We start from the raw sequence: 20,552 nt of genomic DNA, 5'->3' as shown, positions 1-20,552 counted from the left end.
TCTCCGATCCTTCTCTGGAGGGCAGATAGGAGCCCCCACTTCTTTTCCAGCTCGAGTCCTAGAACTGAAACCAGAGATAGATGGAGGTGGTGGAGTGCCTATCAGGGCCCCTAGTTAGAACCTGTCTCGGACTAGCCCAGATTCTGTCCCCCATCTTCACTCCTCTCTCCCCTCTCCTTCCCTCCTCTCCTCTTCCTCTGTCCCTTCCTTTCCTGCTTTGTCGACACCATCTTTGGGTGCACTCAAGAGTGGGGATTTCAGTGAAAAACAGGCCAAGAGATGAGGGGAGTGAAGTCCTGCTTTAAGAAGTCTGATCTTGGGGCTTGCGTGGTGGCGCTAGAGGTAAGGTGTCTGCCTTGCCAGCGCTAGCCTAGGACGGACGCGGTTCGATTCCCCAGCCTCCCATATGGTCCCCCAAGCCAGGAGCGACTTCTGAGCGCATAGCCAGGAGGAACCCTGAGCATTACCGGGTGTGGCCCAAAAACAAACAAAAAGTCTGATCTTATTTTCAGAAACCCCCCAGTCCTCCTGCTCTTCTCCATCATCCCTGCAGTGTTGCTGCTGCTCCTCCTGCTGGTGGTCATCCTGCTTGTTTGGAGAAAGCTGAAACATCAGAGTATAGGTAAGAGGCAGGATGAAGGGAGCATGTGGGTCTTGTGGCACTGTGGTCTGGAACCCTCTGACCAGTGATTCCCCAAGGGTGAGGCACGACCCTGAAGCTGGAGGAAATGAAACTTCGGATAGCTGAGAATATGTCCCTCACTAGGACCTCTCCTTTTCCTTAAAAGTGTTCAGCTCTGGTTTCTGGGTAGTACTTGGGGTGACCCCGACACACTAGCAAAGCCCAAAGCACCTTCATGTCTAATGCTGAGGTAGGAGGAATCAAGCTGATCTGAGCCCAGAATACAAGCAGACATAATATATGTGCACACAAACATGAGCTTACATGAATATGAGTACATACATGTAGGATGCTTCTCTCCCAGTCATGTAGTTCACATGTATCTTCCTCCTTCCTTCCTTCCTTCCTTCCTCCCTCCTGCCCTCTTCCTCCCTTCCTTCCTCCTCCCTTCTTCCTGCCCTCCCTTCCTTCCTTCCTTCTTCCTTCTGAAAGGTCCGGAAGTCCTAATTTAGTTACCCGGCGCAGAGAAATGAAGAGGCTATGAGTTCAGCAGCAGCTTTGAAAAGTGCTTTAATACTGACCAGTCAAATGGCCAGGGTCAAAGTTCCCCCAGAATAGAAAGGGGACCAAAGACCTCGTGGGTCCCTTGTCACCCCCTTATATAGGATGGGAAGTGGGAGGGGAAGAAGAGTCCTTGAGGGCTGGACTTCCGCTACGATAACACCAATGATTCGTGAGGTAGGGGTAGAGGTGGGGCCGAGGCAGTGACGACTTCCTTAAGGGTGGGGCCAAAGCAGTGACAACTTCCCTAAAGGGCGGGGCACCCACCAAGGTTGGTGGGGGGGGGGCTGATTTCCCTTTTCAATCCCCACTTCTTGTACTGGAGGCTTCTAATCCTAGAAGCCAATGTGATTTTGGGGCCTTTACTTTCTGATATTACTGGTCATAATTATTTGCATGAGCTAACCCTGCATGGGCCAATGGCTACCAGAAGTAAAAAGGCTTAGGAGGGGCCCCAGTAGGAGTATTAGATAGGGGAGAATTCCATTCCATAAAGACCATAAGGGACCATTTAATAGCTTTGTATCTTGGCCAGCTACTCTTGATGGTGCTTGATTCTGTTTTACACATTTGAAATTAACTTTTGTGAGAGTTTGTTATTTCTGTTTAGCCCTGCTAGTTCTGCTTTTCCAGTTACCAATTTTCCTGCAACTTCTGAGCCCTACCAGTAGAGTGCTCAGACCTAGGAGTGCCTAAGAAATGTATGCTAGGCAGAGGGATGGGCTCTGTTCCTGGGATGATGTTAATGTTGGGGAGCACTAATGCTGGGATGCATAAGCCAAATTTTTACCACATATTTATACCCGTTTCGGAGGTAAATACCCTGGGCTAGAGGCAGCAGGACTTTTGAGCACTGAGTACCTTCTACCTGACCCAGGTTTACAGATTTGGTGCTGTTATGAATAGCAAACAGAAGATTTAAAGCTAAACGGGATTACCTTTTGACATAAGTACAGCTAGAAGAAGCAAAGGTTAGATTACCTAGTGAGACAGGGACAGCCAGAGGCCAATTTCCCCCACCCCCAAGGGGAGTTAAAGGCTGAGGTTTTGCTTTACACACCCATTCCGGCTCCCCCAAACACACACATGGGAAGTAGAGGACCGGAGGTAAGCAGTTCGAGCCCTTCCTTAGCAAGTGCCAGGGAGAGCATTTTCAGAGTTAGTGAGTGCATTAGGGCTGAAGTGTGCCCGCCGGACCCGTATCTTGAGAGGATCCTCAGTGTGCTTCACTTTTCAGGTTTTAGATGGAAGGCGTGAACCCAGGAAGCATGCAGTTCACCTTGACAGCAGTTCTTTTCACATAGGCTGTGAATTCCACAACGAAAATAAGGAGGTTTCTGCTTTCTTTTCTTCATTTCTGCAACTTAAACAGCTGTTGGGGTAGAGAGCCCTAAACTTCAGTTGCCTTTCCTGCACCTAGAAGTTATTAGAGGGAACGTGGTCGGAGATCAATCTTCTGTAGCTACTTCAGGCTGACAGGGGACTGCAGTTTCAATCTCTAGATAGGGTGAAATCTCATATTTTCCTAAAGGAGCAGTTAACTGGTTCACTTTTGCAGTTTTAACACCTGAAAAGGATTAGATTAATTATACAGGGGAATATTACTTAACCCACTCAGGCCTTGGAGCAGTAAATAGCACAACTTGAATGGCACAGCTGTTCTTATTGTCTGTAATGATAGCACAAATTAATCAACAGAAAACAAAGCATTATAGCATTATGAATAAACACAGTTTTGAGTTACTTCAGTTAGACTAACATTTGCATTTACAATTTATGATTTGGTTTAATACAACTAGTAAGAGCATTTTTACATAAGTTACTTCAAAGAAGTGGGTTTTAAATTAGGCCCACTAGAATTTTAATTAGCTACCAAAAATGGTTTTTCTCTCCACCTTTACCTTGTACCTTACCCGGTATTTGAATAACTTGGCTTTTTCCTTTGCACATATACAGCACTGTTGGAGAAATCTCCATCTGGGGCACCCCCATTACTTACAGAGCTTTTCTGAGGATAGGTTGTAGACACTGCAGGTTTTTCACACAGTCACTCAGGTTTGGCTGATGAGTTGGTCGGTTCAGCATGAGGTTCTTCTGGCTGGGCATCTCACCCTCTGCAGGAATTTTTAGAGGTGACTTGTCTGTTCCACTCCTCTCCAGGTTTGGAAGAGACTGACCTCGAATTCTCCTGAGATAGAGGGAGAGAGCAGGGCCCACAGGCTGTGATGATCTTCTAGGAAAATCTTCAATTTCCTTACTCAGGCCATTTATTTCAGTCTCTCGCCGGTGCCTGCTTGTCACATCGCCTCAACTCCAATTATTCCTCTGAAAGAGGGCTTTGGGGTTCCCTTACTAATTTTTTTGATTTTCTGTTTGCATGAGGACTACTCCTCATGCAGAGAGAAAAGCCATTTGCTTGTATTTTGTGCAAAGCAACATGATGCCATGATATAAATGGTACTAAAAGGTTCTGGGAGAAGAGAAAAAGCAAATATTACTTAAATTACTTAGATAATTCTAGAATTTTTTCTGCAACGAAAATTTTATTTTTTTTAAAACCATGACCAATTTTATAAAACCTCCTGTGATACAAATATTAATGTTTTTGGTAAATATAATGAAAAATTGCAAAATAATATTTTAATTATGCTTAATTCTAAATATAGAAATTCACTTAGTTTTCTAAACAGAAAACACCAGCAATTTACGTTACACAAATTAATGTTGAAAACCAGAAAGAATGAATACTTACTACTTTTGGTAGAACATGCTTAAAAACATTTACATTTTTTTTTAACCTAGAGACATATTAATAATTATTTAGATTGATTATACACATTTTTTATTACACATTTTTAATTTTTTTACACCACTTTCCTTTTTGCATGCAAGGCAAACGCCCTACCATTCGGCTCTTCTTCTCTTTTTCCTCCCTTTTTTTTTTTTTTTTTTTTAAGCTTCGCCACTCATTCTTTTGCAGTGGTTCGCTGCTAAAAATTTTCACGTGCACCGAAAAACAAAAACAAAATAACAACAGTAATTTGCAACATTTTTTATTAATTTTTTTAAGAAACCTTTAAGTTAGAAATTTAAATGCTTAAAAAAAATTTTTTTTTTGACTTCCAAACCATTTGCTAGATTTTTCTTTGATATGTAATGACCTACATTCCTCAGCCAGGTGAAGCTGGGAGGACAATAGTTTGCCTGGGGCGTGGTGAATTTCTTCACCACGTGGTGAGTTTAAAAAGCATTTTTTTTTTTTTTTCGGCTAGAAAAAAAACGGCCAGTTGCTCTTTTTGGCCTGAACGCATGGCAGGATAGTTGGGGAATTGCAAAGTTCAGAAATTCTCCAGGAAAATTTATTCCCGATGGCCATTTGAGAAATCTGGGATTTGCAATTTCCAACACCCCCCGCCAAGTCCCTAGCGTGGACCTTGCACTCGCCGCTTCCTGGTTGGGGGGGGGAACGGGTTTCGGGCGCCCTGTTGTCGCGCCGCGGGCGGCGGGGATCGCCGTTCTGCTGCTGGGACGACTGACGGGCGAGGGAGACGCGGGCTCACCGGCGGTCGGCCCCTTTCCCCAGGGGTCGGCCCTTGAGAGGGGGTCGGGTTGCGTCCGTGGTCAGACCAAAAAAAACATAGAACACACAGACAAAAACAAACAGACAAACAGACAGCGTGGCGCCACAAATAACCAAGCAAAATGCGTTCAAGTAATCTCTGCATTCCACAATAAATCCTAGACAGACAACTATGCCAATGACCAAGTTCTTGAGCTCCAAAAATCACAGACAGACAACCTTTTCAGCAGCTCGGAACGTCTTCCAGCTGCTCTTACTAAACCCCTGGGGTACCACCAGGGTCGTGACCTAAGCAGCCAAAGCTCGTCAACTTTTTTGCCCATCTGGTATACGCATCAGATGGGGAACCACACACACCTGGAAACGCATCAGGTGGAAGATTCCTTAGTCACCCGGGGGGACTCTAACCCCCGGGGGACTCTAACCCCCCTATGAAACAAGTCTGCTTCTACTCGGTTTCCACATCGAGCAAAGAGCTCATAACATAGCCAAACCACCACAAAGTCAGCTTCCCGCTGGTCACAGACACGAGCAAACGCGCGCTCACACACACACACATACACATCAGAACTCACACAACCACCGTTCATAACTCCATGCCGGGAATGAGGACTCCTGGTGGCTCGCCAAAGAAAAGTTCGAAAGTCCTAATTTAGTTACCCGGCGCAGAGAAATGAAGAGGCTTATAAGTTCCAGCAGATGCTTTGAAAAAGTGCTTTAATACTGACCAGTCAAATGGCCAGGTCAAAGTTCCCCCAGAATAGAAAGGGACCAAAGACCTCGTGGGTCCCTCGTCACCCCCTTAATATCGGATTGAAGTGGAGGGGAAGAAAAGTCCTTGAGGGCTGGACTTCCGCTACGATAACACAAGATTCGTGAGGTAGGGTAGATGGGGCCGAGGCAGTGACGACTTCCTTAAGGGTGGGGCCAAAGCAGTGACAACTTCCCTAAAGGGCGGGGCACCCACCAAGGTTGGTGGGGGGGGCTGATTTCCCTTTTCACTTTCTTCCTCCCTCCCTCCCTCCCTTTCTTTCTTCCTCCCTCCTTCCTCCTTTCCTTCATTCCTCCCTTCCCTTCTACCCTCCCTCTCTTCTTTTTCTTCTCTCCTCCTTTCCTTCCTCCCTTCCTTTTCCTTCCTCCCTTCCTTTTCCTTCCTCCCTTCCTTTTCCTTCCTCCCTCCCTCCCTCCCTCCCTCCTTCCTTCCTTCCATCCTTCCTTCTCCTCCCTCTCCCTCCTCCCTCCCTCCCTCCCTCCCTCCCTCCCTCCCTCCCTCCCTCCCTCCCTTCCTTCCTTCCTTCCTTCCTTCCTTCCTTCCTTCCTTCCTTCCTTCCTTCCTTCCTTCCTTCCTTCCTTCCTTCCTTCCTTCCTTCCTTCCTTCCTTTGTAGGTGTACCTATCTGAGACCCGCCCATTATACAGCCATTCTTAGCTAGCCCTGCGTCTTAACTCCTTTCAGCCATCTTCCTTTGACCTCCATCCTGGTCAAAGACCAAAAGAGGCAAAGATACAAAAACCAGAGAGCCCAGCAGGGCAGAACCCTAATCCCCTGGCTCAAGGGTTTATCTACCTATTTCAAGACCCCTCCCAGGAATGGGCGGGGTCTTGCAGGTAAGGTCACACCTAATATTCAGTTCCCAAGACCCCTCCCAGAATGGGCGGGTCTCAGATAGGTACACCTACACTTCCTTCCTTCCCAGCACTGCTGACAGGGCCCTATAACCATTTCTGTTGATAATTAGTCCAATGCTTTTCTTGGTTCATCAGCTCTGGGGGCCATCAGGGTCACCCCAGCAATATTTGGTGACCCAGTGCAGGAAACTGAACGTGAATCTCTACCTTCCAGGTAGCTGCTCCTGCCCTTGTGCCCTATTTCCCCAAGTGGACAGGGTCTCTAATGCTTCTTTGTTATCTTTCAGGTGCCAGGGGCTCCCCAAAGCTGGTAAGAATCCGGAGGCCACACCTGAGACACTATATGCCCCTTTCCCAGTCCCCCTTTCTGTTGCTTAGAGCTCTGAGTCATGGAGCATTGGAGCTGTGAGCCCATGTCACTGGGAAGGGTGGGTGGGAGGGGGGGTCTGGAAATGGCCAGAAGAAGTGGGTCTGGGAAGGGCTAGTCGTGGCAAGGGTTGAGCAAGGTGGCAGCCATGGACGATGGAGCTGACCGATACCCCCTCTCTCTGCTATGATCACACATCAGGGCTCAGCCCAGACACTCAGAAAGTCCAATGTGATTCTTATGCAGTGGCAGGGTCTGGGACCCAATAGCTTTGTCCCTATGGCTCTGAGTACATGAGGATTATCAGGGTACCTGGCAGAGCCCAGAGAATATTCAGAGGTCCAGGTAGCTCTGCAGAAGCCCCTCAACAGTGTTGTCTTTTCCCAGGATGTCCAGGAGGAGGATGAAGAGGAGGTGGAGGAAGAGGTCTGTTACATGCATCTGACTCTGCGCCCCTTTGCCCCAGATTCTATTTATGCCAGCATGACCCCCCCAAAAAAATTCCTCAGTGCAAGCAGGAGCCCTGAGGCAGCCACGGAGTACAGCAGCATCAAGTGGACCAAGGCTGGGCTCTAAGTCCTACCTGGTTCAGCGCGACCTTTGCTCTGTGTTTAGGGGGCTCTCAGGAGTTCTTCATCTTCTCTGCTCACTCAGCAGTTAGGAGGGTGCTCTCATCCCCAAAGCCCCATTGTCAACGAGAATAATGACAGTTAATAATGAAAATAATAATAGCAATGACAGCCTGTTTGTTTTCTTCCTTGTGTGTTGGCTGGAAAATGCCCCCCAAGGGCTTGAATTATAACACATCTAGGAGGGTGCTTGCCTTGCACATGTTAGATCTGGATTTGATCCCCACATCCCAGAGATACCCTGCACCCTGCCAGGAGTAATTCCCTGAGTGCTATCATGTGTGGCACAAAAACCAGAAGAGAGATATATAAATAGATAGGTAGATAAATAAATAAGATAGGTGATAGATAGATAGAATATTGATTGATTGATAGATAGATAGATAGATAGCTAAGATAGATTACTAGAGCCCAAGATCTCTGTGTTCTTCAATGCTGGAGTAGAACTCAGTACTCACTCATGCATGGCCAGTGTCTGCCAATGAGCTACTGGCTGGCCCCAAGTTCTCAGTGTTTGGATGTTGGAAATGAGCTCTGCTAGAGGGGATACCAGTGACTGGGGGACAACTGGTCCTCAACCTGTTTTCTGGGGCCCCTTCAAGGCCAATTCCCCATAGAAGGTGGCTTCCAGCATGCCCCGCGCAGCTATGGAGACCAGCAGCTGGCAGTGGATGTGGCTTGACAGAGACAGGAAATGAGGTACCTCCCAGGGCCACTCTCCCTGGCTCCCCCTGACCTAACCTGGTTCCCATCATTTGTGAGAGGGCACCTGAGGCACACACCAGGACAGACCTTGGGTGCCAACCTCTCTGGCCTGACATCAGTCTTGGGGGATGATCACTTCTGAGCCCATGGAATTTATATCTGGTCATGTGCTCTCTCAATGGCCAGAGGTCAGTGCTCCATTTCAGTACTCAGGGTAACCTCATCACTCCAGGACCCCTCATTTGTCTCCAGGCCCCCTCTGTCTTAGCCCCTCCAGTTGTACTCCAGGCTCCACTCCAGGCTCCACCGGGCAGGGGGCAGTGATTCAAAGCAAATATTCAGTCATGATTAGAGGAGTTTGCTGGGGTGCTAGAATCCCCAGGACACACATAATTGACATTTAAACTAGGACCTCCGTGTCAGACCCAAGTATCTAATCAGCTTCCTGCATTGGTTTACCCCAGGTTTCAATCATACATGGCTGCAAAACTCCTTTGCAAAAATCCCAGTGCTTTGGGGTTGCTCCAACTCTCGGTCACCTCTACTCATTGAGGCTTGCACTGCTGATAGGGATCCCCCACTCATGAGCACATATCCACCATGGAGGTGCAGATGTTCAGATGCTAGGGAAGCAGAAACTGCCTTTCCATATGAACCAGCCTCAGGATGAGAGTTTGAGAATAGGGACTTCAGCTTCCTACATCCCCTAACCCTCTTTCCCATATGATCCACAATACATCATGAAATTCACTTAGGAACCTTTCTGTGAGATTCCTCCCAGCATTCCACCATTGATGGTGGGGTTCCACCTACCAATACCACCACAACACAACAGGGCATGAGTGAGGTGGCGTAGGAACAGCATGTAAGATCTCAGGGCATGGGAATGGGGGGTAGCAGGGCCTGGTGATGCAAAGTGGGAAACTTATTGAGGGGGGGCAAGTGTCTGGGTGGATTTCAGGCATGTATATAACAATGTGAGATGGGTATTGGTGGAGGGTCTGAGCTGTGTTGTGAAAAGATGAGAGACTCAAAGTCAAGGAAGAAGACTTGTCTTAAGGGGGTGTGTCTGAGGGGTACATGTCTAAAGAGTATTTGAGAACATGTCCGAGGAGAATGGGACTGTCTGAGGAGAGCGTTTGAAAGAAAAGTGTTGGAAGAAAGTATTTGAGGAGAACATGTCTGAGGATGATATATTTGATGGGGTCATGTTTGAGGATAGGGTCTGAAAAGGACATATTAGAGGAGAGTTTCAGAGGCGTCATGTCTGATTGGAATGTATCTGAGGAGAAAATATCTGAGGAGTGTGTTTGAGGGGGAAGTGTCTGAAGAAGATTTCTGAGCAGAGTATCTGAGGGGGACATGTTTAAGGAACGAGTCAGAGGGAACATATCTGAGAAGTCACCGAGGAAGATATGTCTGAGGAGAATGAGGGGGATATATTTGAGGTGTGTCTAAATAGTTCATGTCTGTGGAGAGTGCCTGAGAGAAAATATCTGAGTAGATTACTGAGGGGGACATGTCTGAGGAGGCCATGCCTGAGAAGAATATCTGAGGGGGACATGTCCCAGGAGAGTGTCTGAGCAGGATATTTTGGGGGGAAAGTATCTGAGGATTATGTGTCTGAGCAGAGTGTGTGAGGGGTACATGTCTGAGGGGAATATCTATGGGAGAAGTGTCTGAGATGAGTGTCCAAATGAGATTTATCAGAGGACAGTATCTGAGGGGGAAATTTCTGGGAAGAAAGAGAGATTGGTGTCTAAGAAGTCAGGTATGAGGAAAGTGAGGGGGACATGTTTAGGAGAGTGTCTGAGAGGGCAGATCTGAGGAGTGTTTCTGAAAGGAATCTGTCTGAGAGAGTTTCTGAGGGCAATATGTCTGATGAAGAATGTATCAGAGGAACATCTGTGAAGACTGTCTCAGAAGACCTGGCAAATAAAGTGTCTGAAGGGGTGTATCTGAGGAGAGGGTCTTATGAGAGTTTATATATGAGGGGACACGTAAATAACACTGTAATGTCATATATCTGTATGTAGAAGTCACTGATGAGGTCAGAGTCATGGGTGAAGTCAGAGTTTCCGGGTTTAGAAGTCACTGGTGAGGTCGGATCTCAGGAAAGTGGAAAACTAACAAAGAAGCATCCACCAGCCACTGTGGGAGAGTAACTACCTTTATTGTAGATGGGAAATGGACATTTATATGGGAAATAGAGAAATCAGGGTGTGTGCTCTAGGTATCCAAACAGGGTGTGTACTTAAGGTGATTAGCTACAGGGATCATGTTTCTGAGAATGTCTGAGGGAAAAATGTCTGAAAGTGTCTGAGGAGGTCATGCATAAGGAGATTGTCTAAGGGATATGTATTTGAGGAGAATTCTGAGAGGGACATATATGTGGATAGGGAGGGGGAATTTTAAGTAGAGTGTCTGAGGGGGTGTATCTTAGGAGAGTTTCTGGGGGGTACAATAAGGAGAGTGTCTGAGAAGGTCATATCTGAGGAGAGTCTATGATGGGATCGTTTAGAGATAGAATGAATGTTCTGTGGAGAGTGTCTGAGGGGGTCATGTCAGAAGAGTGTCTGATAAAGACATATTGAGGAGAGTGTCTGAGAGAGACATGTCTGAGTAAAATGTCTATGGGGGATGTGTCTGAGGAGATTTGTCTGAGGAGGCTATTTGAGGGGATATATCTAAGGAGAGTGTCTGATGGGGAGATGTCCAAGGAGTTTCTGAGGGGGACATATTGAGGAGAATGTCTGAAGGGGATGTGCAACAGAAGGTCTTATTTGAGAATATGTCTGAGGGGGTCGTGTCTGAGGGAGCATGTCCAAGGAGAATGTTTGAGGCAAATGTCTTTGTGGTACGGTACAGTGTGTGTTCATAATGTGATGTGTGTATAGGGATATGATCTTGCCTTTATACCAGAATATATGTGTGATTATTAACATGACACAAATTATATTTGTGAGATGATTTCAGGTCTGCATGTGGGTTGAGGCATGTATATGTGTGGTCTTATTGAGATGTGTGGACAGTATTATTAGAGGTATATGCAAGGTGTGATATGAGATGTGTTTTGTTTTTTATTTTTGTTGATTTATTTATGTAGAGGCATGCAGGACGCATGTCTCCATTATCAAGGAAGCACCCACTAGACGTGGCTTTTGGCTTTCCTGGTGCAGTGCCTAATTTTTCCTCCCAAGAAACATCTGCCAGAAGGCCTGTTGGAGAAGTCAATCATTGACCCTTGCATAGATTACTGGCTATATTTCTGACATGGCTGTGACATATTTCTCTTTTCCTTTTATTTGACTTTTGTCTCCTTTTCTACTACAGAAATTCAGCCTTAGCTATCCTGTAGAAATTTCAGTACCAAAGAAAGCCCGCCAAAAGTTCCCCCTGGCTAGTTTATTTGTAACTCTTTTGTTTGTTTTGTTTGTTTGTTTGGTTTTTGGGCCACACCTGGCTGTGTTCAGGGGTTACTCCTGGCTGTCTGCTCAGAAATAGCTCCTGGCAGGCACGGGGGACCATATGGGACACCGGGATTCGAACCAACCACCTTTGGTCCTGGATCTGCTGCTTGCAAGGCAAACGCCGCTGTGCTATTTCTCCGGGTCCTATTTGTAACTCTTACTCCGAGTAAAACCTGGTGCCAGCAGCTTGTTTTTCTGAATCTATCTCTATGGTAGTAAACAATAATTTCAGTCCCCCCCATTTCTCTTTTCCTTTTAACCTGCTTCTCTCCTCCTGTTTCTTAAAAAAAAAAACCTGTTTTTGCTTACCCAAAACACCTCCACCTCATCTTTTCGCCTTGCCTCTTGTAGGGCTCTTTGTCACCTACATTGGGTAGTTATTTGATATGTAGATTCTAGGGTCCAGTACCATTGTGTTGTCCCTCCTAACAACCCTCTGCCCTTTGTTTTTCCTGAAGACACTTTGCATACCAGAGTCGTGCTTAAAATGCCATCAGCTGAACAGTAAAATTTGTCTCTCATCTCATGGACATGGGTCCCCATACAATGCATTTTGTATGGTCTCACTTATTTCATATTTCATATTTGTCCGCCTCATGTACCCTCTTTTCTTCCAGTGAGGATTATCTGAGCCACTAAGGTTTTGCTTAGGGACGCAAGGCATCTGCAGCATATTTATAGTTTTGGAGTAGTAAAGCAATACTCATGGGTTACTCCTAGCTCTGCACTCAGGAATTACTCCTGTTCATTCTTGGGAGGCCATATCTGATGTTGGGGATCAAAACTGGGTTAGTTACATGCAATCGAATGCCTGATTCACAATGCTATTGCTCTGGCCCCATGTGTGTGTGTGTGTGTGTGTGTGTGTGTGTGTTTTATGTTGTGAGGTACATGATGTGTGTATTTCCAGGAAACTGTGTTCTGTGGTGAGCTTCCTGTGCAGTCAGTGCCTTTAGTGGCCACAAAGGATTTTGGCAGGAACCTACCCTGGTAACTTTACCAGCAGGGATGTCTCCCCATGGCTCTATTGCCCACCAGAAGAGTCTTCTGGGAGCAGAGATAGGGTGAGGTATTCAGGGAACAGAGAAAGGGTAAGGGATATTGGGGAATAAAGAGAGGGTTAAGGATGCAGGAAGAGGAGAGGGTAAGAGGTGTTAGGGAGCAGAGAGAGTAAAGGTGTGGGGGATAGTGAGGGGACGAGAGGTGCTCCCCTCTTAGTATCCACCCACAGTCCCAGAATTTTCCCTACTTTGTGCAGTGGGTGCATGTTCAAGGCATCATGTTCCTCACAACACATGTACATAAGCACTAGCCATGACAATCCACACTGCACTGACCATATGGGCACACAAACATTGCTCATGCACCAACATGCATGAACATTCACCACATGTCACCAAAGCGTATCATACAGCAAAACACTACATGTGAGGACATGATACTTACCAACTGCTTTGTGTGCACAATGCTTCATAGAACATACCCACTGTTCTTTTACATATATAGCCCCACATACGATAGTCTAAACACTCAGTATATATATGCAAACATACATGAACACACTCAGAATCACACGCACACAGAGCTTGAGGGTGCAACAAGTCTCAACAGATCCAACCAATCCCCACGTTCACAGGTGTGGAGTAGAACCTGGGGGATCTTGCATGGATAGGTGTCTTGCCAGATTGGGGGGGGGTCCCATGGGAACAAGAGTACATGTGCACACACACAGGCCTTAGATACAGCTCTAGATCTCAGTGTCTTGCCTCCTGGGGCTCCTGCAGTCACTCTGTTCCTGACCTGGGAAGCCCAAATGAGGTGAAGTCAAGCCTTGTCTCTGGACAGGAGCAGAAGGGGACCCTGCCCCCAACCTCAGATCTCCCTTTCCCAGGCTTCCCTCCATTTGCAGAAGCCTACTGGTCAGTTCTTCCCACCCACCTCACTGTGGGCTAAACTGCGTCACTGTAAACACAGGCCACATCCTGCGAAGCACTCAAGAGTCTCTGGGGTCCCTGAAACCAAGCACCCCAGTGTTTTTCCTGCTGAAGCTTGGGGTCTCATGTTTCCCTAGGGAGTTCTGCCCCCCAAGGGCACAGACTGGGTGTAGCACATGCAGAGGTGGCCTTGAAACCAAACTGGAGAAAATTTCATTCCAGTCTGGCCCTCTGTGCCCCACCAGGAACAGGGGCACAGTCATGGGGGTGAGGACAGGCTCCGGCTATCACATCAGAGACAATAAGGGGTTCAGTGTGAAGGAGGTCCCAGAGTATGCACTGGCCTTTCCAGAAAGAACACCAGACATATGTTGTGGGTATTCAGGATGGAGGCCAAGTGCTCAGCCTGAAATAGCCCTATTGGGTCTGTTTTCTGCACAAACCCCTCACTCTACTCAAGTACCCTATGCCAGGAATCCTTTTCCCTGAAGCCCCTTTCCCTGCAGAGTGGATTTGACCTCCCAGCTTCTTCTTTCAGCTCCTGGGCAGGTTCTCCCTAGCATTTGCCCTAGGACCTCTCAATTTAGTTGAATGCATGGGCCCCAAGTATCAGCACCCCAGTAATGAATAAAGAACATGTTTAGTTGGTAGGATCATTGTCTTATACACAGCTGACCCAAATTCAATCCCTAGCATCCCACATGGACCTCTAAAACTATCAGGATTGATCCTTGAGTGCACATGGTGTGATCCATAAAACAAAAAAAAATGCAAAATTAAAAATTGCTTTTCTGAAACCCCTGGATAGAGAGCACTGTATTGGGACCATCTACAGAATTGGGTCCCCCATCCCCCAGCAGTAGAGACTGCATAGAAAGGAGGGTCTGGAGACACCACCAGCCCCAGGACAAGCCTAAACTCTCCCATGGCAGCTCCACAGGGCCATTTTTTGAATGCAGGTCCCTGGTCTTGCATTGTTCAGTGCCCAGAAATTTCCACTAATGGACACCTGCAGAGAGCAGCAATAGCACAGTGGCTAGGATGCTTGCCTTGCATGCAGCTGACATGTGTTCAATCCTTGACATCCATATGGCCCCTTGAGCCTGCCAGGATTGATTCCTGAGCTCAGAACAAGAGTAAACTCTGTGCACCACCGGATGTGGCCCAAAAGAAAACTAAACTAAATAGTCCTTAATCCTACTCTGACATTTCTCATGATGGTGGGGAGAGGCTGAAGGAGGAAGCAAGATCAGTGGGGTGAGCAAGAAGGTGAGCAGGAGAGTAAGATCGAGTTGAAAATGAGAAGGTGTGGGTCTCTGTTCTTGCTGATGGGGCTGTGCCCACCATGGTCCCCGGAAGGAGATACAGCAGCTCAGTCTCCTTGTCATTCTCTACTGCTTTTCACGTAAGTCCGGACTGGCTGGAACTAGGGAGCTCTAGGGGTCCTGCGGAGAATCCCCCCAGTTTACCAGGAGCCCACAGGTCCTGAGATATAATTACACCAGCCTACATGGGTGGGCCTAGCCTATGAACAGGACCCCAGAAAGGGGTGTGCATGAGTGTGCAGGAGGAATCTATCAGAGTAGAGATCCTGAACCCCCAGCCGGTGACCCTGTGGACACTGAAGTTCCATGTCAGGTGGGGAAGCAGTGGGGATAGTGGGAGACCAGCACCTGCCATCCTGCCTCTGCCCCATTGAATGAGGGACCCTGAACTGGTGGAAGGGGTGTTGAAGAAAACTGGGGATCATCAGGGGAAGTGGCATGATTGAGGACCTGGGAACTGAAGTGAGCTCTGGGTAAGCCCCCTAGTGGGCAGAGAAGCCCAAGTCTATGGGTTGGTATGCCCATCTGATGAGCTGAGACTTCCAGTCCTTGTTTCTGTCTCCATGAGGTGGTGGGGATGAACTTGGGGATCAGCAAGCACGTGGGTCCCAACCCTGAGCTGTTTCCAGGGTGTTGTCCTGATGCAGAAGCACTCAGGGCTCCGTTCTTGGCCTTCTCCCCACTCCACTCAATCGCTGTCAATTTTCTCTGCACTCAGGACTTTAAAACTGTCTCAAGAGCCAGAAATAATACAGCAGAGGGTTTGTTTCCCTGGCACTTGAAATAGTTTCAATCCCTCGTACCCTATATGGTCCCCCGAGCCCTGTCAGAAGCCAAGCATGAGCACCGCTTAGGTGTGAACAGAAACAAAACAACAAACAAAAAGTATTTCTCTATACTGAAAACTCCAATTTCAGTATTGTCCTAGAATTTCTTTCTTATTAAGAGAAACACTATTAGTTTTTATTAATAAATTTAAATTTTTTTATTTTATTTTACTCACTCCGGCATTTTTTTTTTTACTGTTTTTTGCCTTTTCGCATTTTGTACTGTATGTTATTTTATTAAATTTTTAAATTTTAGGCATGGTGGTTTACAAATTGTTTACAATACAATTATTTCTGGCATTCAATATTCAAACACCAATTCTTCCACTAATGTAAGTCTCTCAGCCCTTTTCACCAGTTTCCCAACCTCCCAGAAGCCTGCCCCCTGGTGGGTACAAATAATTTATATGATATTTCTTGGTGCATCTAAATGGTAGGGAAATTATCTAAAAACAACTTCATTACCAAAATTATGGAAATTGTCATAATTTACAAGGAGGTTGTTATGTCCCTTCCTGAAGGCTTACTAAGTGGTTGCTTACTGGTTGAACTTTCTGTTGTTGATTTTCTTTGTTGAGCATATGTGACTTCTCTGCTAATTTGACATCTAATTTGGTGTGATCCCACTGGCAAGTCTGTATTAAAATTATGGGAGTGTTGTGGGACCACATACTTGGCTGAGTGGTCCAGGACTCTGAAGATCATTGGTCTGGGCAAAGAAGCTCATATAGCAACAGCAATGGCTCATGGGCATGACTGTTGGGACTAAAGAAATGAAGGGTGGGGCTGAGGAATACAAGGGGAGAAAAGGATCTGCGCTGGCTCCAAACCATCCCTAGGTCACAAAACCACATACCTGGAGTTTTTGGCAGCTTGGAGACCCTGAAGAGATGAGTGGGAAAGCAGTGAGCTGGGACATTGGTGTAGCAGTATTTTTGTGCCAGGATCAGTGAGGATGGGGTGACTTGCCCTGTTCTCCTCCCAGGGAGCCCCGTTTTGACCAGCAAGAAGAACTCTCTATGAGTGTTTGCTGCTAGTTGTGCCTTGTTTCAGTTAGATGAATCTATGGCATTGGCCACTTTACACAGGCATGACTTGTATGGTATGTTTGATGTTATTGTTGGACCAATTTAAACTTAATAAAAATATGTAGTGCTAGCTAATGAACTGCCACAGCATACAGCATAGGGGAAGCACACACCAGATGTGTCTATTGGCTTTCCTGGTGCAGTGCCTGATATTCCCCCAGGAAATATTTTAGCCAGCAGGCCCATTGGAGGAAGTTAATCATAACCCCTATGTGGATCACTGGCTATAAATAACATGGATCACATGGTTCATATGACATGGTGGTGACCTTTTATCTCTTTTCTTATCATTTGGCTTTGTTTCCCTTGCAAAACTACAGACCAAAACTCGGCCTCAGTCAATATGCAGGCAGAGAAATTTCAGTACCAACAGCTGCTAAAGTTACCAGCTGGCTAAGTATATTTGCAACTCAAAGATGCTTCTAGGTAGTAAACAAACAGCTCCTATCTTTCTTGCATTTTACTATTCAGGCAGGCTGCAAAATTGTAGCAACACCAGTTTCTCTTTCTTTGTTGTAAGAACATCCCTTCTAAACTAGAAACACCCCCCTATGTCACTTCCTTACCTTTTAGCTCGGGATTTTTTTCACCTGTATGGCTAGTTTTTGATATGTATATTCTCTAGGGCCTGCTATCTTTGTCTCCCTTCTCCTAAGATTCCCTGCCCTTTGCTTTCACAGAAATACCTGGCATACCAGAATTGTGCTTAAAGGTGGTCAGTCTGAGAAGTAAAATTGTCTCACGTCTATTGCAGACGCGGGTCCCCATACAATGAATTTTGTGTGGTCTCATTATTTCATATTTCATATTCGGCAGCTCATGTTACCCGTTTTTTCTCTTGTGAAGGGTTTTCGTCCCCACCAGAGATGCTGAGACACAAGACGCCCGAGCAATGAACCACAGCACAATAAGTATAAGATATTATAAAGGGAAGGGCACTTGCCTCACATGTAGTTGAATTGGGTTTGATATCCACACCCCACCAGGAATGATTCACTAAACCAAGAAAAACCCATAAGTACTACTAGGTATGTCCATGAATTACCCAAAAATGACCACAAAGGTCTCTGTGTTCTTCTCTGCGAGAGTCCAACTCAGGCCTCACACATGTATAGCCAGTACCCAGACACTGAGCAACTGGGGATTTATTTGAGGAGAGGGTCTGAAGAGAACTTATCTAAGTAGAGTGTATGAGCAGGACATGTCTGAGGGGAATGTAGCTGAGGGGAATATCTGAAAGGGCCATATCTGAGGAAGGTATCTGAGGAGAGTGTCTAAGGGGGATGTGTCAAAGGAGAGTGCCAGAGAGAACATATCTCAGGAAGATGTATCTGAAAGGGTCATGTCTGAAGAGAGTATGAGTGGGACATGTCTGAGGTGAGTTTCTGATGAGAGTGACTGAGGGAGACATATCTGAGGAAGGTGAAGAAGGGCACATACCTGAGGAGTGTGACTACAGGGACTATTTCTGAGAATAGTGTCTTAGGGGACATGTCTCAGAAGAGTGAGAGGTACTTTATTTCAGGAGAGTTATGGAGTACATATCTGAGAGAATGTCTCAGGGAGACATGTCTGGAAAGAGTTTCTGAGGAGGACATGTCTGAGGAGTGTCTGAGGAGAATGTCCAAGGGGGATGTGTCTGAGGAGCATGTCTGACAGCAATATATTTGGGGACAGTGCAGGGTATCTGTCTGCCGACAGCTAGCTGTACATGTCTGAGGAGAGTGTCAGAGAGTGACATGTTTGATGTGATTTTTTTAAGGGAGATGTGTCGGAGGAGAACTTCTGAGAAAGTTTTGTTTGTGGCACGGTGATGTGTTCATGGATTGTAGTGTGTGTTTTGATCAAGATATTTGCATATATGTCTATGGTTTACCTGATATTTATGTTTCTGTGCTGTGACATGTGAGCATGTGTCTGCTATATAAGGTATGTGTGTATGTGGTACAAGGTATGATAACATGTATCTGTGGGGAGTGTGCCTGTTGAGATAGTATCTAGTTAGTGAATCTCTGACCATTATTTGGTATCTTTTTTCTTTCTTTTTTTTTTTTTTTTTTTTTGGGTTTTATTTTTTTGGGCCACACCCAGTGACGCTCAGGGGTTCCTCCTGGCTATGCGCTCAGAAGTCGCTCCTGGCTTGGAGGACCATATGGGACGCCGGGGGATCGAACCGCGGTCCATCCTAGGCTAGCGCAGGCAAGACAGGCACCTTACCTCTAGCGCCACCGCCCGGCCCCCTTTTTTTAATATAATTTTTATTTTGATCATAGTGGCTTACATATTGTTGACAATAATATTTTAGGTACATATTTACATAAAATTCCCATATATTTTAATATTTTAGGTACATATTTACATAAAATTCCCATTCCCTACACCTCCGTTTTTGTCCTACCTCCCATTTCCTCTTCCCTCATTATTTGGTATCTTTATCCATTAGTCCACCTGGTGTCCTGAGACAAATAATTCAGTAATCTCCATTGACTTACATTAATTAAGGAGCCAAAAGAGGAAACGAGTGGAAATGTATAATGGGCTGAACATATGCATTGCATTTAGGAATCCCAGATTCAATCCAAGCACCTCATGGTCCCCTGAAAACTTCCAGGAGAGACCCCTGAGCTTGACCCCAAACCTGAGCAATGAGCAAGTGGGGGAGAATCCAAGTACTGTTGGGTATGGCAATCCCATAAATACTCAAAACACAGGCAATTGTGCTGACAACACCCAAAGTCTGAGCATGTTCACTGAATAAACTTGTGGAAGGTCACAAATAGTCCTCAATAGAAGCAGCAGGTGAGTCTTAAAGCACAAAGGAGCTGTCAAGAATACATGCATCCCCCCAAAACTCATTGCTTCTACCCTCTTGCACTCTGTCATCCATGCCTGCCTCTATTGTAGACATTTTTCTTCTCTCTCTCTCTCTCTCTCTCTTCCTTTATCTCTTTTAGACACAGTGGTTTGTAATATTTTTATTGTAAGGGTACCGTGCATATTGTTTTATTTACTTTTGGCACTCAGTTTGTGTCCAGAGTGATCATTTCCAATTATCATTGTCAGAGTGCTCCCTTCTCTGCCCCAACTGCACTCTCCCACTCTTTGTGATAAGCTTCTTATCATGGACCAGTTCTATCATGGACCATGATTCTATTTCATTTGCATATTATTGCCATACTATTTTTGTATTCCACAAATAATGTAATCTTCTATGTCTGTCCATCTCCTTCTGATTCATTTAGCTCAGTATAGTACTCTCTACATGTATTCAAGTATAAACAAAATTCATGAATTTATTTTTCTAAACAGTTGAGTAGTATTCCATTAGACATAGCACAGTTTTTTTGTTTTTGTTTTTTATCATTATCTATTCTACGGATCTTGAGTTGTTTCTGGATTCTGGCTATTTTGAATTGTGCTGCAGTGGATATAGGGTGCAAATGCCTTTTCTGTATTGCATTTTGGGCCAAGAGGGTATATTTTAAGGAGTGTTATTAATGGATTACATGGGAGCTCAATTTCTAGAAACTCGTCTTTATAAATATGAAAACCGATAATAAAAGGAAGGATGTAGCTACTCACACCTTAGGTTCACAGATCAGGGAAACCATTTAGGGCAGGAACCTAAAATGTTTTTCAGGGATCTTTTTCATAGGAGACATCAAGGGGCTGGAGAGATAGTGTAGGTGTTTACGGTACTTGCTTACATGTGGTCAACACAGGTTTGATTTTCAGGATCTGATTTGAGTCCTCCAGGAGTGAACCTTGCACTCAGAGCCAGGACTAAGCCTTGAGCACCTCGGGGGATTGACTCAA

The 20,552-nt window shown here is 45.8% G+C and overlaps 2 protein-coding genes across 5 annotated transcripts in view; both read left to right on the top strand.

Moving 5' to 3' along the window:
• Positions 1-20,552, top strand: part of FADS6 (fatty acid desaturase 6) — a 1,183,177-nt gene that overhangs the window by 457,467 nt on the left and 705,158 nt on the right. The gene's annotated exons all lie outside the window — the stretch shown is intronic.
• The window catches only part of HID1 (HID1 domain containing), a 994,098-nt gene that overhangs the window by 520,198 nt on the left and 453,348 nt on the right, over positions 1-20,552 (top strand). The gene's annotated exons all lie outside the window — the stretch shown is intronic.

This window comes from Suncus etruscus, chromosome 1 (genome assembly GCF_024139225.1).
Source record: "Suncus etruscus isolate mSunEtr1 chromosome 1, mSunEtr1.pri.cur, whole genome shotgun sequence".
NCBI lineage: Eukaryota > Metazoa > Chordata > Mammalia > Eulipotyphla > Soricidae > Suncus > Suncus etruscus.
Note: the sequence above shows the minus strand (reverse complement) of the source record. Positions and strands in the feature narration are given on the sequence as shown.